The sequence below is a fragment of the Cydia pomonella genome, chromosome 24 (assembly GCF_033807575.1).
Source record: "Cydia pomonella isolate Wapato2018A chromosome 24, ilCydPomo1, whole genome shotgun sequence".
NCBI classification, from domain to species: domain Eukaryota; kingdom Metazoa; phylum Arthropoda; class Insecta; order Lepidoptera; family Tortricidae; genus Cydia; species Cydia pomonella.
The window spans coordinates 11,100,242-11,116,153 of NC_084726.1; the positions used below are offsets into that span (position 1 = coordinate 11,100,242).

The 15,912-nt window shown below is 38.1% G+C and overlaps 1 long non-coding RNA gene across 1 annotated transcript; it reads right to left on the minus strand.

Moving 5' to 3' along the window:
- Positions 1 to 992: 992 nt before the first annotated feature.
- On the minus strand, positions 993 to 2,430 carry LOC133531117 (uncharacterized). The gene is made up of 3 exons (XR_009801464.1): positions 2,322 to 2,430; positions 1,666 to 1,695; positions 993 to 1,039 (listed from the first exon to the last, which is right to left on the minus strand). It is a non-coding gene; the product is annotated as an uncharacterized LOC133531117 (long non-coding RNA).
- Between the last annotated feature and the right edge of the window lie 13,482 nt (positions 2,431 to 15,912).

The window sequence follows — 15,912 nt, forward strand, 5'->3', positions numbered from 1 at the left end:
CATCACTATACCGCGGCAAGGACTGACCACAGATTAATAATATGTGGACTGACAGAGGATGGAGCATTCGCCATAATGGCGGTGTCCTAGTAGTTTCCCATGTTATGTCTGATTTGTTTGTATTAAATCCTTTATTTGATGATAATTGGTGTATTATTTTAACACTATCGGCCCGATTCAAAGAATGATTAAGACCAACGTTTATGATCTTAGAAAGATCTTTAAAAGATCGATAACTAAACGACATGTCAAAATTGACGTTTATTGCTGCTGTGACACCACGTTTACAGCTGTGATCCCAATAAGATCTATCTACGATATTTCTAACGTCAAAGTGACATTGGTTGCCCGAATTGAGATGCTTCTGTCAATTATACGACATACAAACGATATCTAAATGAGAACTTATCTAAACCAGAACTTGTCGTTATCGTATCTCATTCTTCGAATCGGGCCGTATGTATATTAGTGTCACTGGTTGTTTTCTTGTGTAAATGAGCGACTGGTTGATCGTTCTAATCTCAACAATAATGAAGTAACATCGCAACGGTAATTATTTTGCAGTTGTCATCAACATTATAAAATGTCAGACATTCGTACTAAAAGACGTACGTTTGGGGAAAAAACGCCGGCGTTTCGGGAGAGAGGTGGTTATCCTCGCTCTGGGTCGTACTTAGTTCAACTGGTCTCCATAGCAGTTCAGCAGGGTACGCTGCAGGCATTATGTGGACCTTTGAGCCAGGTACGATGCAGAGTTATATTTGGTGTAGGTTTAGTTTTACGAACTTGGCTTAGTTGTATAATTTTTTAAATATAATTTAAGGTTTTGTTTTGTTAGGTGTAAATGTGATATAATTTTTAATCGCTTTGTACTGATCTTTTTGTGTTTTAAATAAATACATTTAAAGATAAAAAAAAGATTACCTATTTATTTCTCATTAAAAAGATCTAAAACTAGAAAGGGAAATATGTTTTTTAAATATATAGTCGATTAAATAGGTACCTTTTTTTCAGTTTTGGCGACGAGTTTTCTGGCTTTCTAAAAATAAAAAATATAAAAGGTAAATATAGGTAAATAGAGTACTGTTTTTGTTTATTATTCAACTGCGTTTTTATTTTGTTTTGTGTTTTGAATAATCGTGAGCTAAGGGCCGAAACACTGTAACTGCAATTGAGTCGGAGTACAGTTCCCACAAAAATTGCAGTCGGGTTGCAGTCTCAGAACACTCATTCAAAACGCAGCTCAGAAATCAAAAGGAACATAATTATGTGGCTTTCCACCGGAAAAGGGTCCTTATGCTCCATGTGCATAACGACCTACTTTAGGCACTTTAATAGGGTACTTTACGCATAGAACGCCACATATGTATAATATATAATAGACATACAAAGTAATTAATTTGAGAGAGAACAATCCCCATACTATTTGACAAAAAAAAAATCAAAACTAAATAAAAATGGAAAACTATAACCTTATGACCAGCTGTTTAGCATATTAAATGTACATTTTTCTTTGTCGATACTCAGTTGTTCATCAAAGCACATGCTCATTAAAATAAATTAAATTTAAACTATTTTATTTATTATTAATTAAATTATGAATTAATATACTGATTAAAATGAAATACTAAACGAATTTAAATCACAAACATTAACTATACTTACCTTTGCAGTATCTTGTGCTTCTCGCATAGTCTGAAAACAGACGCGTTGACACTATTAAAAACTCTAATTATCGATAATAAGATCGATTTTATTTAAGAAACATCCAGTCATAAAACATCTGATATTGTGTGTTGTGTGTAGGCAAAGTGACACAACACATCAGTACCCCTAGTGTAAATTTATTCAATAGCGTGACGTGACGATCGCATTTGCGTCAAGTCTCATTTTGTATGGGATTTACAGCGTGCCAAGCGGGATGTTTTGGAAACTCAAAATAATATGTCAAGTCACGCTATCGAATAAATGTACACTAGGGGTTCTGAACACCCCTAACGTAAAAGTGAATAACCAAGATCAAGTGCGGGTAGTTCGCAAAAGTTTGCGCAGCTAGATGTTGATACAATTGCTCGACATCGCCAGTCTGTCTGTGATCACGGACGTAATGTCACGTTCTAAACGCCTGGCCAAATAATAATAGTAAGTGTGATATTGATATAATGGATTTTATGTATATATTAACACGTGGGCACAAGTTTGACTTGTTCGTTTTTTTGAATTATTTTAAAAGTTTTAAACGAAAAAAAGACATTTATTTGCGCATAAAATTAGAAAATAAGCAACGGATAGTCAAACAAAAAAAGATACGTAGACATTACCTTAGCGTTTTTTGATCCTGTCAAAAGTTGTGGCTTGTGCTGCAAAGTGAATCAAACGGTTAAAATGAAGTAAATTTAGAATAAATAAATAAAACCGGTCAAGTTCGAGTTCGTTTACCTCGCGCACCATGGGTTCCGTACAAAACTTTCAATTTTTAGGGTTCCGTAGCCAAATGGCAAAAAACGGAACCCTTATAGATTCGTCATGTCCGTCTGTCTGTCCGATTCTGTCACAGCCACTTTTTTCCGAAACTATAAAAGCTATACTGTTCAAACTTGGTAAGTAGATGTATTCTATGAACCGCATTATGATGTTCACACAAAAATAGAAAAAAAAACAATAAATTTTGGGGGTTCCCCATACTTAGAACTGAAACTCAAAAAATCTTTTTTCATCAAACTCATACGTGTGGGGTATCTATGGATAGGTCTTTAAAAATGATATTGAGGTTTCTAATATCATTTTTTTCTAAACTGAAAAGTTTGCGCGAGAGACACTTCCAAAGTGGTAAAAAGTGTGTCCCCCCCCCGTAACTTCTAAAATAACAGAATGAAAAATCTAAAAAAAATATATGATATACATTGCCATGCAAACTTCCACCGAAAATTGGTTCGAACGAGATCTAGTAAGTAGTTTTTTTTAATACGTCATAAAAATTAAAAAAAAAAAAAATTTTCATCAAACCTATACGTGTGGGGTATCTATGGATAGGTCTTCAAAAATGATATTTAGGTTTCTAATATCATTTTTTTCTAAACTGAATAGTTTGCGCGAGAGACACTTCCAAAGTGAAAAAATGTGTGTCCCCCCCCCCTGTAACTTCTAAAATAACAGAATGAAAAATCTAAAAAAAATATATGATATACATTGCCATGCAAACTTCCACCGAAAATTGGTTCGAACGAGATCTAGTAAGTAGTTTTTTTTTAATACGTCATAAAAATTTAAAAAAAAAATTTTTTTCATCAAACCCATACGTGTGGGGTATCTATGGATAGGTCTTCAAAAATGATATTTAGGTTTCTAATATAATTTTTTTCTAAACTGAATAGTTTGCGCGAGAGACACTTCCAAAGTGAAAAAATGTGTGTCCCCCCCCCCCCTGTAACTTCTAAAATAACAGAATGAAAAATCTAAAAAAAATATATGATATACATTACCATGCAAACTTCCACCGAAAATTGGTTTGAACGAGATCTAGTGAATAGTTTTTTTTTAATACGTCAATAAATTAAAAAAAAATTTTTTTCATCAAACCCATACGTGTGGGGTATCTATGGATAGGTCTTCAAAAATGATATTTAGGTTCCTAACATCATTTTTTTCTAAACTGAATAGTTTGCGCGAGAGACAGTTCCAAAGTGGTAAAATGTGTGTCCAAAGTGGTAAAATGTTGAACAAGATCTAGCAAGTAGATTTTTTTTTAATACGTCTTAAATGGTACGGAACCCTTCATGCGCGAGTCCGACTCGCACTTGGCCGCTTTTTTTCATGTAACTATCACGAAAGACTTTTGACCAGAAGTATAATATTAGCATAATTGTGTACAGCGCCATCTATGGGCAAATTGGCTAGCGAATTTGTGCGATGTGAATGTATCTTGGTTTTTCAGGGATAATTCTTTATCATGTGAACCGATTTTTCAGGGATAATTCTTTATCATGTGAACCGATTCAACGATAATAAACACCCGCAAACGTTCACAGGTGTCAAATTTGTATTTTAGAAATATCTTTTAATGGTGTAAGAGTCATACAAACTTATTTAAATAAATATAATAATTGCATTTTGTTCTTAGTTCGTCCAGAAACTAAAGTAAACACCTAGCGTATATAAACTATTTTATGTAAGTATCTAGTCTTCGAACGAAATAAAAAGTATAAAAAAGCGGCCAAGTGCGAGTCGGACTCGCCCATGAAGGGTTCCTTTATGACGTATTAAAAAAAAACTACTTAAACTACTAGATCTCGTTCAACATTTTACCACTTTGGACACACATTTTACCACTTTGGTAGTGTCTCTCGCGCAAACTATTCACTTTAGAAAAAAATTATATTAGGAACCTAAATATCATTTTTGAAGACCTATCCATAGATACCCCACACGTATGGGTTTGACGAAAAAAATTTTTTTTTTAATTTTATGACGTATTAAAAAAAACTACTCACTAGATCTCGTTCAAACCAATTTTCGTTAGAAGTTTGCATCGTAATGTATATCATATATTTTTTTTAGATTTTTCATTCTGTTATTTTAGAAGTTACAGGGGGGGGGGACACACTTTTTTTCACTTTGGGAGGTTCTCTCGCGCAAACTATTCAGTTTAGAAAAAAATTATATTAGAAACCTTAATATCATTTTTGAAGACCTATCCATAGATACCCCACATGTATGGGTATGTTGAAAAAAAAAAATTTTTTTTAATTTCATGACGTATTAAAAAAAAACTACTTACTAGATCTCGTTCAAACCAATTTTCGGTGGAAGTTTACATGGCAATGTATATCATATATTTTTTTTAGATTTTTCATTCTGTTATTTTAGAAGTTACGGGGGGGGGACACACTTTTTTTCACTTTGGGAGGTTCTCTCGCGCAAACTATTCAGTTTAGAAAAAAATTATATTAGAAACCTTAATATCATTTTTGAAGACCTATCCATAGATACCCCACATGTATGGGTATGTTGAAAAAAAAAAAAAATTTTTTAATTTCATGACGTATTAAAAAAAAACTACTTACTAGATCTCGTTCAAACCAATTTTCGGTGGAAGTTTACATGGCAATGTATATCATATATTTTTTTTAGATTTTTCATTCTGTTATTTTAGAAGTTACGGGGGGGGGGGGGGGGACACACATTTTACCACTTTGGAAGTGTCTCTCGCGCAAACTATTCATTTTAGAAAAAAATGATATTAGAAACCTCAATATCATTTTTGAAGACCTATCCATAGATACCCCACATGTATGGGTATGTTGAAAAAAAAAAAAATTTTTTAATTTCATGACGTATTAAAAAAAAACTACTTACTAGATCTCGTTCAAACCAATTTTCGGTGGAAGTTTACATGGCAATGTATATCATATATTTTTTTAGATTTTTCATTCTGTTATTTTAGAAGTTACGGGGGGGGGGGGGGGGACACACATTTTACCACTTTGGAAGTGTCTCTCGCGCAAACTATTCATTTTAGAAAAAAATGATATTAGAAACCTCAATATCATTTTTGAAGACCTATCCATAGATACCCCACACGTATGGGTTTGATGAAAAAAGATTTTTTGAGTTTCAGTTCTAAGTATGGGGAACCCCCAAAATTTATTGTTTTTTTTCTATTTTTGTGTGAAAATCTTAATGCGGTTCATAGAATACATCCACTTACTAAGTTTGAACAGTACAGCTCTTATAGTTTCGGAAAAAAGTGGCTGTGACAGAATCGGACAGACAGACGGACATGACGAATCTATAAGGGTTCCGTTTTTTGCCATTTGGCTACGGAACCCTAAAAACTATACGATTATAACATTTTAAAATATGTCCTATTTTGTCTCAATAACAGAATACTTACCGCCAACTGTAAAATATAATATAGTTCAAATTTAATCAGATGTTGACCAAAAGGATAATTTAAACGATCACTGATACTGACATTAGATTGATATTTGAATCATATTTGCTTTTTGGCTGAAGTGGGACTGAGCGGGTCACGTCTGCCGCATGCATCCGGACAGGTGGGCTAGTAAAGCTACCAACTGGATGCTGCAAGTTAAGCGCGGACGTGGCAGGCCCAGACGGAGATGGCGGGACGACCTAGGCACCTTCATCAGTAACTAGCCAGAAATAGCACAACAGGGGGACCCGTGGGACACTATAACGGCTAAGTAAAAAAATGCTTTTAAACGACAACGTGGCTTTGGCACGTGCGTAGACGGATTTGTTTAACAGATTAGTTCCCGAGCCGAAAAAATCACCAAAATGTTTACTAAACTTCGGTACCTATGCATTTCTCACCACATTCTCTTTAAAGTATCTGTTTTCGACCCAATACAATAAAACGTTATAGCTATTTTTGCAAAGTACCATTTCGTTATTATGGTAACATGGCCGAATTTTCAATAAACCGAACCCATTTTTTTCAAAACCCCTTTAAATTTTGCAAACTTTTGAAAATAGCACCCTGTGGGAGCCACTAGGTTAAATAAGTACTAAAAATTCAAAGGTTTTAAATGAAAATGTGGGGTTTTGAAAATCGGCTTTTAAATTTCAGTAACCTGTTATACTCGATTTTTTTATTTACAATAACAATATACATATGGATACTTACAGAGGATTACTATAACTAGCATATATCTAAAATAGGCCCTTGAGGCATTGTACCAAGGATGCTGGCGGCATTTCCTTACCTGTTATTATATTACATACCTTGTCGAGTTGCTCCTTAACATCCTCAAGGAATAGGTCATGTGTTATAGGTTCTTCTTGGGTTGCAAGCTACACAGACAAAAAATATTTGTATACTGTAAAATCTCGGGAATCCGGCACCTCGATGTTCCGTTACACCCAGTAATCCTGCACTAAAATATGGGTGCAAGTGATCATTCTCCCTCTTGAATATCTTTATAAATGCCTAAAGTCCAGATAACAGTTCAATTTTCTTTGAATTTAGGATATTAGTATAGTGTAATGCTTTGACAGACTAAAAAACATCAATACAGTATGTAATACGTAACAGAACGAAAGGAAAAGAAAGAGACCCATTAATGTTTAGGATATACTGCGCAACTTTTACTATGGGACTAACCTCAAAATCGCGAAAAAAATTTACTCTAGCATATTCCGGTCTTCGTTACACCAGATGGAAGCTGGCTAGTCCTTAAAAACCGTCAGATTGAAGACCTGGTGGCTGAACCTAACATCATGGGAGAAAGTAAAGCCCACAGACTCCGTTGATAGGGCCACCTTGAGAGAATGGACGAAGATCGGAACGTAAAAAGAGCCTAACTGGGTTGCCTAGCAGGAGGACGTCCTATCAGACGCCCCAGGTATCGCTGGAGCGATATGATAGAGGCGGATCCGCGCGAACTTCGAGTCAACAATTGGTGAGAAGTCGCACAAGACGGAGAAAAGTGGCGCTGTCTTGTGTCGGAGGCCAAGTCTCATTTTAGGTCGTTGAGCCAATGGAGTAAGTTAGTAAGTATAGGAAATTTCAACATAAGACCAGCAAAATGTTTGAAACAGCCAAATTTTTTTTCTCGATTTCAGGGTTGTCCCATAGTAAAATTTGCTCACTATGACCTAAAAATTAATGGGTCTCTTTTTTTGACAAAACTGACTCTCCCATAGGGAATTTCCCTGCCTGAAAAATCACACCCGCAAAATGTATAAAACAGCAAATTTTTTTTTTCGTGATTTCAAGATTTGTCTCTTAGTAAAAGTTGCTCAGTATCACTTAAACATTAATGGGGTCTCTTTCTTTGCCTTCCGTTCTGTTACTGTATAATAAGCAGATTTGCTCTAACTTCCAATAATCCGAATTATCGAGTAATCCGGCTTTTTTATGTCAGCATTAATGCCGGATTAGTGAGTGTACTGTACTGATGCGATTCAAATGCAATGCCAATCAACGAGATACATTATGTAATCCATCTGACCGTTACTAAGTTATGATGATTTTATATGATTTAATTTATTTCGTAACACAATTACGCTGTCATCACGAATTTACATGTGGCTTTCCACGGGAAAAGGTACCTTATATCGGTTGGTGCTTACGCTCTTATTAACGACGCTCCAATACTAACGCGGTGCTACGTAAGCGCCAACCGCCATAAGGTCCCTTTAGGCGTAGAACGTCACATATTATGTTCGTCCATATTACCAATATAATTTGCCTAATATACAATAAGGAAGACCAAAATTAAAAGGAATACATAAATAACCACTAAAAATAAATAATTAAAAACTAACAGAAATAAAATAAACTATGAATTAAACTAAACTAAAAGTACCTACCTAAAAAGTTAAATTTTACAAATAAAAAACTGGCCCCAGGTCTGTGCTGTCCGGTAGGGTGCCCAGAAGGCTGGCAGCGTTGCCTCGCTGAATGGCAATGCCAATGCGCTGGGCGAGGTATGCCCCAGCCTTCAATAACCACTTAAAACAAAAATTCAATGATATTTTCTGCACTGTCTTTTTGCACTTCGTCTCTCCAGCGGCACCTAGGGCATCCAGACGGTCTTCGGCCATTTAGAACTCCAAAGTACGCCCTCTAGACTGCACGATGTTCACCCATCCGGACTACATGTCCGAAGTGTCCGAACCATCGGAGTCTGGCGGCTTTCGTTTCTCCAATGATTTGTATTAAAATCAAATTGAAAGCGCTGATATAAAATTGTTATTTTAGGTATGTAGGTACTCCTTTTAATTTTCATTTTTGGTAACGGAAACTATAGGATAACAACGATGACTTATCTATTAAGTAAAGACAAATCTGTGAATTTTTAAATTGCGATTCTTAGGTGTCACAGGCATGTTATTACTAAAACGATAACAAAAATACTTTACACTATAATTTTATATTTACACAAATAAATACAGCGAGGCATAGAAAATATAACACTTGGATTATATTACCTTATTCTAGAAAAAAACAAAGTTACTGAGTTACTGAGCAAGTCTGACTGTTTTTTTAGAGGAAAACGGCGTGTCACACTCGCCGTTTTCCTCTAAAAAAACCGACCAAGTGCGAGGCGGACTCGCGCTCCGAGGATTCCGTACAAACCTCCATTTTTATTAGGTATATGATGTAACTAAAAATTTACAGTTTTCGCAATTTTTCCTTTATCTGTGCTATAAGACGTTGCTTCGTACTAATTTTCAAGATTCTGAGTTCACGGGAAGTATCCGGTTTTGATTTTCTTGCGAGTGTCGAAAATTATCTTTTGTTTGCGTTGGCTTAGAAGTTTGATTTTTTCACAGCTACAAGGGACAGTAGACTTGAGTGTTTCATATAAATGTCAGCTTGATACCTCCAAGCGTTCTTGAGAAAAAGGGTCTTGACAGACAGACAGACGGACGGACAACAAAGTGATCCTATAAAGGTTCCGTTTTTTCCTTTCGAGGTACGGAACCCTAAAAATGAAGCATAACTTTACATCTGTAGGACTTACTGGACTGTACTTTGCATTATTTAATGCAAAAATTATTTTCATTTAAATACTGGTTGGCCATTACGTCCATGTCACACGTTCAGACTGAATACGACTTGTCTCACAATGTTGCTATATTAAATAGGTATAATATATGAAATGTGTTCGTATTTGAGCGTAAAATACTAACACACATTTTTGGAGCTGTGTGCATGGATGGTGGATGAGAGACGTAACGCATTATTAACACGAGCTATACCAAATGTACAATGAGCCTAACGTCATTAAGAACATAAAGATCGTACGCCTGCGATGGGCAGGGCACGTGTTACGGATGGACGAGGCCAGAGTATCTAAACGCCTTCTAGAAGGCCGACCGGAGAGCCACAGAGGTAAAGGCAGGCCCAAGCTCAGATGGTTGGACGGCGTATACCAGGATATCAGGACCTTAGGAGTGACAAGTTGGAGAAGGAATGCCGCGAATAGATCGGACTGGAGCGATTTGCCCACCCGCGGCTGAAATGTATAATGATGATAATATGTGAAATATAAATAGCAAAATTAGTAGCTTTAAAGTCATTAAAGTGGTGGGCAATATTTTTAAAAAATAAATACAATTTCAAAAAAAAGGACGCACATCCGGCTTCTTTTCATATATAGTTACTTATAGGTATTAGAAAAAAAAACTTACATAATGTTGCAACTGTAAACGATAAATAAATATAGTTTATTTTACTAAAACCATAAAATTTTATTTACAATAACAATAAACATAATGGATTTAATATAACTAGCTTCAATCTAAAATAGGCCCTTGAGGCATTGTACCAAGGATGCTGGCGGCATTTCCTCGTTGTATCGCATACTATTGTGCGAGGAAGCAGCCAGCTCTTCGGTTACCAGTTAGGTCAACCAGACGCATCGCGATTTCTGCAAAAAAAACTTGTGCGCGCTGGGAGAGTTCCAATGCCATATGGTACCAATGGTTATTTTTCTTGATATCATATTTTAAACACATTTCTAATAAATGCTTATGCTGAAAATGAAATTACCCTTTTATGTTTAAGAACCACTTCATGTTCATTGAATATTTTATCGTTCTATGCGCGAAGTTCCGTTTTCTTAGCGTGTAACTACGATTATTTCTACTTTATTTTTAACTGATTATCCAAGCTGTTTGATAAAACGATCACTATCACATATTACATACTTAGTCGGTCGCGGAGTGCTACGACCCACAGTCTGATAATGCTCCTCGGTATGGAGCGTTATATTGACCAAATCTTAACTTAAAATAAGTAACCAACGACGCTCAACGACGGGGGGAGGGGGGGGGGGCGGGTTTAGGGTCGGCAACACGCATGTAACTCCTCTGGAGTTGCACGCGTATATAAGCTACGGAGACTGCTTACCATCAGGCGGGCCGTATGCTTGGTTGCCACCGTCGTAGTATAAAAAAAAAAACCCCGTTCAAATATTATTAATATGTATCTTATAAGTAGTTGTGAAAATAGCTTACTCTATTTTTACGTGGTGAATAATGTTGGGCCTGCGCGTACGCAACAAGAAGAGACAACAACAAACTCAGACGCATGTTGACAGCTAAAACAGCTTGCATCTAAGCCATTTAAATTTATATACAATTCAAAACTTAATTGAATATGTCAAATTTTACAGAAATAATCAATTCTTTATGAAATTTTCAAATCTAATGAGCAATAACGAAAATAATAGTAATTAATACGTGGTAGTTAATTATGTAGAATTGAGCAATTATAGAGCTGTTCCGTCTTGTTATTTGGTTTTGTTTTTGAAGAATCTTTTTGTTATTACTTCGGATTCATATATTTTATGCGTATCACAAAACAAAAGGCCTATTCATTTTGTTATTCATTGTACATTATGGATATGATCTTTTTTTTGGATGGAGGATAGGCAGACTTTTGACCACGATCTCACCTGATGGTAAGTGATGATGCGTACGGTGGAGCACGCTTACCTACAAGATACCTATTTACTCTTGCCTTGAAGAGATCCAGATTGTACTCATGCGGAAACACAGACTCGGGCAGGGCATTCCACTCCTTGGCAGTTCGCATAAGGAATGTTGAAGCAAAACCTAACATGAAGCGATGCCGGAGTGCCTGTCGCATCGGTACTGGTCAATTTCCAATATGAACTCCGCGACCCGTTTAACAAATGTAATGCACTCACGGTATACCTCCTTAAGGTGCACCTTTTTTTTATCTTTGGCACAAACAGTCATTACAGAAGAGTTACATTAGAAAATATTACATATAATTTGAGTCTGCGCCGTGCGCTTGATGTGTATGCGCGTATGCAACGGGCGGTAGGCACTCTGCCTGTTACGAGTTTTATAATGTCATCTGTGAATTTAGTGAAGTGCATTAACTGCAATTTAGTTGTGAATGAGACGCTGTGTTTTATACAAAATAAACACATGATTATGGAAAGTGACAGTTTAGTGAAAATATGCTCTTCAGCGTTCAGTGTAGAAGACATCGAGAAGGCTAAATCTTTACTTTTTCACTCTATTTCGACAGAACTGCGCAATATCAAACGCAAGACAAAGAGCAAGGAGGGGAAAAGTAGCAAGGATTTGTTTGACATCATCAATGTTTTTAAAGTAACGGACAGTGAGAAGTTACCCGTGTTCGTGGCCTGTGACCTAAATAAGCTTCCTCCGATAACCTGGGATCACCTGGATGTGTCAAGATTTCTTAAGGACATCACGGTGCTTAAACAGGATTTGGAAATCATAAAGGATACGTATGCTTCCAAATTACTCGTACAACAGATGAAACAAGAATTAATGTGCAACAGATACGACACAGTGGTAAACGATAGTCATCAAGAAGTGGATTTTAATTTTTCGCAAAAAGCCAACATTAATAACCGCCGAGGGGCGCATAACGTGCATTTAAATTTGAATAGTGGACCAATAGGCCTTCCACCGCACTTGTCATTTCGGTCTGGTACGGAAAACGATGAGGCGAGTCACCGTGCGGGCGATACCGGTTGCGTCGAGTTGCCGTCTCGCTCGCGCGTACGTACAAGCTCCGTAGCATCTGCTTCATCGGCCGAAGTGCTCCGCGATCAGCGCGAAGCCAATACTGCGCTTTCTGTATCGGCAGCGCTTGCGCAGCCGAATGACGTTTCGGATCATGCTACTGTCGCGAGTCACTTAGGTCGAGAATCATCATCTGGAAGCGGGGAGCTGAGTGGGCATTCATCGTTAAAGAATGTTTCTAAGGCGCAGGATAAATCTTTTGTAGACGTACTTTTGGCACCGGGGGAGTGGAAGCGAGAAGAAACGAACTCTGAGTGGGTTACTGTGCAGAAAAAGCGCTACAAGAACCGGTTTATTGGCGATAAAGGAACGGCTACAACAAACACCAATTGCAATTTTAGAGCAGCCGAGCCCAGGATTCCGTTGTTTATAAACAATGTTGACAGGAGTACGTTGCCGGGGGACATTGTTGATTACATTCGGGAAAAAACAAATATTAAAGTCACACTTGTAAAAGTATCTATGAAGCAAGATAAGGACTATGATGCTTACAAGATGTTTGTGCCTAGGCAAAGTCTGGACATTTTTATGAATGAAGCGCTATGGCCTAAGAATATTTCATTCAGGCGTTTCATTCATTTTAAAAATAGGCAGATAGACTCAGCTGTTTAGATAAATAAATCATAAAATATTTTAAATGTATAATAATAATTTGAGTAAATGTAATTTTGTTAGTTATAATTGTAAATCAGTCACGCGCTCTGTTGACTATGTTAGATCTTTATGTAAACATGCCCATATTATAGCTTTGCAGGAACATTGGCTATTTAATCACAGCTTGGCATATTTAGGCAGCATTGATGACAGCTTTGGTTTTACGGGCAAGTCTAGTATCGATGACACTGTAGGTATAATACGCGGTAGGCCATATGGAGGAGTAGCGTTATTATGGAAGAAAAGTGCGTTCGACTCAGTGTCTGTGATTGACTGTGCTAGTGATCGGCTCGCTGCAATTAAGGTGCAAGTTTGCGATCGTTCGTTTTTGGTGTTTTCGATTTACATGCCCGTCAACCATGCTGACAACTTGAGTGACTTTACAGAGTGCCTGAGTGAAGTATGCGCTATCGTGGAGAGTGTTGAGCTATCCTCAGTTTATATACTTGGAGATTTCAATGCGCATCCGGTTAGCTTGTTTGGTCGTGAATTATTGAAGTTTTGTGAGGATCAGTCGTGGTTATGCGCGGATATTGTTAAGTTAGGCGTAACGTCCGATACTTTTACGTATGTGAGTGATGCACACGGTTGTACGCGCTGGCTTGACCATTGTTTAGTGACCGAGGCAGCGATGCAATCAGTGACGTTCGTGAAGGTGCATTACGGGGCAGTTTGGTCTGACCACTTAGCCTTGGAAATCAGCTGTGACATAAATGTTTTGAAACCTGTTCAAAGTCTGCCCAGCAATATGTATAATAAGGTATTGTGGGGACATAGGGATGCTGCACAAATCGAAAAATACCATTATTTATGTAATGAGGGACTTAGATGTATAGACTTCCCGACGGAGTTTACTGAATGTTGTGATGGTTTGTGTAATAAACGTGAACACAGAGTAGTGATAGATTATTTATATAATAAGATTGTTAATACGCTAAAATATGCGAGTGAGGCGAGTGCATCTGGGTCTAGTTGTAGGAACAGGAAAAGAAAGTGTGTGGTAGGCTGGAACAAGCATGTTTATCCTGCTCACAAAGAAGCCAGGCACCATTTCTTGCAATGGGTATCGCATGGTAAACCATCGAGCGGGCCCTTTTATGAGCGGATGGCGGTAACTAGGCGCATTTTTAAGTCTAGGCTGAAATGGTGCCAGGATAATACTGAACGGATAAGGATGGATGTTTTAGCTGCGCATCACGCTAAAAAAGATTTTAAGAGTTTTTGGAAACACACGAATAAACTGAACCCTAGGTCGTCTGTCCCTCTCGGTGTCGATGGTTGCAACGAGCCCGCGGACATAGCAAACATGTTCAAGGACACGTTTTTGGTTAAGCCACTAAATAGTCAGGCAAGTACTCGTCAGGCGGTGAAGAGTGTCACCGGAAGGTGTGGGTCGCCTATTAAGTTTGACGCGGCAGGGGTAGCTTCAGTCGTGCGTAATATGACCAGGGGTAAATCTCCTGGTCATGATGGTATTAGTATTGAACATCTTAAGTATGCTGGAGGGCACCTGCCGCGTGTGTTAGCGATGTTTTACACACTGGCGGTTCGTCACTCGTATCTGCCTGACGAGTGTATGAAAACGGTGGTTGTACCAATAATCAAGAATAAAACTGGTGATCCGACGGATAAGTCCAACTATAGACCCATATCACTAGCGACCACTGTAGCTAAGGTGTTGGACAGTTTGCTTGATCGACAGCTGTGTAAATACCTTAAGTTGCATGATGCACAGTTTGGTTTCCGAGCTGGGTTATCGACCGAAACAGCAATTCTTTGTCTCAAGCACACTGTCCGATACTACACCGATAGGAAAACGCCGGTTTACGGGTGTTTTCTTGACCTATCTAAAGCTTTTGATATGGTGTCATACGACCTACTATGGCATAAGCTGCGTACAGAGACAGACGTACCAGAGGAGGTAATAGGTGTTTTTGATTATTGGTACAATAACCAAACGAATGTCGTCAAGTGGGGCAACGCGTTTTCTGATGAGTATAGGTTGAGGTGCGGGGTGAGGCAGGGGGGGTTATCCTCTCCGCGTCTCTTCAACCTATACATCAATGCGCTCATAGAGAGTCTCAGCAGCACCAGGGTCGGATGTGCCATAGCCGGGGAAATGGTAAACAATATCAGTTACGCAGATGACATGGTGCTGTTGGGGCCCTCTGTTTGTGCAATCAGAAAACTTTTGAGCATGTGCGAGGAGTATGCCGTGACGCATGGACTTAGGTACAATGTGGATAAAAGTGAGGTTCTAGTTTTCCAGCCGCGAGAGCATAAGGTGGATAGGGTGCCGGATGTCTCGCTGTATGGAGTACCTCTTAATAGAACCAAGAAATTCAAGTACCTGGGTCATTGGGTCACGGAGTGCCTCTCGGACGATCCAGACATTGAGAGGGAGCGCAGGGCGTTGGCTGTCCGGGGCAACATGGTGGCTCGCAGGTTTGCACGATGTACAAGGGAAGTTAAAATAACCCTATTTAAGGCATATTGCCAGTCCTTGTACACGTGCAGCCTGTGGGTTAACCATACTCAGAGGGCAATAAACGCCTTGCGCGTTCAGTATAATAACATACTAAGGATGCTGTTGGGTCTTCCTAGGTACTGCAGCGCTTCTGGTATGTTTGCGGACTCACATATAGATAGTTTCCCGGCCATATTGCGAAAACGGACAGCTTCCATTATGCGCCG